Source organism: Oncorhynchus kisutch, linkage group LG13 (assembly GCF_002021735.2).
Source record: "Oncorhynchus kisutch isolate 150728-3 linkage group LG13, Okis_V2, whole genome shotgun sequence".
Classification (NCBI taxonomy): Eukaryota; Metazoa; Chordata; class Actinopteri; order Salmoniformes; family Salmonidae; genus Oncorhynchus; species Oncorhynchus kisutch.
The window spans coordinates 74,134,113-74,135,686 of record NC_034186.2 but is presented as its reverse complement, the minus strand read 5'-3'; positions in this window follow the sequence as shown (position 1 = coordinate 74,135,686).

Sequence of the window (1,574 nt, the reverse complement as noted above, 5' to 3'; positions counted from 1 at the left end):
ATCCAGGTAATTCCAAAGGGTTCACATACTTTTTCTTGCCACTGTATATTTTCAGTTTGTGAGTGTGTGATATGGGAGTTGGAGACGTGTTTATTTTGACATGATAAAGAACTACTTTTCTAAGCAATGTCAACACTGCCATGTTACACTGAGCCTTCCTGTAGGAAAACCACATCAGTGTCTGACTTATGGCTGTCGCAGATGCACCTCCCCCAACTTCACTCCTCAACCTTCGTCTACAGTCGGTTGCTTTCACCTTACCACTCAAACGAGCCCAATATCTGACCCTGCTGTTTCAGTGTTTGGGGACAATGTCTGTATTCTCTCCCCTTTGCTGGCTTCTGCCAGCCCTTTTTACCCTAATACTGTTCTCTCTTTCTGGGATTTGCACAGCATGGGTTTATTCATTTGGGAAAACATTTCAGGCTGTTCATAGAGGTATAGAACATACATATGTCATACAGGGCTATTATTGTTTTGTCTTATTATCTTAGAGGTTTAACACCATGAATAAGCCCCATGCTTTACTGTTGGCTGAGAGGCTACAAGAGCTAGTATTGTAATCTGGGAGTATGATGTGCTTTGTCAAAAATAAATGAACATAGTCATTATTCTATGAAATCTAATGAAACACATACAAAAAAAAACCTTTATGTGTTTTGCACACTACATGGAATTAGGGATTCAAACTTCTCTCACTTCTTTGAAGACATCAGCGTCATCACATTTTAAAATTTTAGGCCTATCCGTCATTGTTGACAGATTCACTCACGCGCATCAGTGTTCTGGCTTTGCATTGCTGCTGTCCTCTTCCCCCACCCCGTTTTCATCCCTTTCATAATTGCCACCAACATAATTACACAGTTGCTGTGGCAACCGTTGGTGCACCCCTCTTTCTCTCTTTCGCTCTCTTGCTCTCTCTTTTAATACTGACATACACAAAAAAGATAGTGAGAGACTGTATCAAGGCAGAAAAATATCAAAGACCCCCATTTTTATGTATTTTTGCGCATTTATCATCTGATGACCAGCAGCATTATGATGACTGATGGCTGTCATGTTTTTCTTCTAACACCTGTGACACTGTAGAGCAGCAGGGTTGGACTACCTCATTTTGGGCCCCGGGGCCCCTACCTCCAGGGGGTTTTGTCATGAGGCTGAGAGAAAATGTTGCAGTTTTAAAGCTAATTTCAAGCAATTATACACATTTTGTCATGGGGCAAAGTTTAAAATGAGCTTTTTATAGTTTATCTCATGCTATTCTTCACATTTGACCATGAGGCTGAGAGAAAAAATTCCACTTTTAAAGCTAATTTCCTGCTATTCTACACATTTTGGCATTATGCTGAGAGTAAACTTAGCAGTTTTTAAGCTGATTTCCTGAAATTCTACACACTTTGCCATTGCTTATGACGTGTTCATATGCTATCTTGGGGGCCCCCTGGAAGTCGGGGGCCCCGTGGCACGTTTGCCGTACATAATGGTCCATAATCCGGCTCTGCATAGCAGTTGCAGTGCATCATTGAGAAGGATAGCTCATGTCTTCTGTATACATTCTTTCTGGTATTGGAACC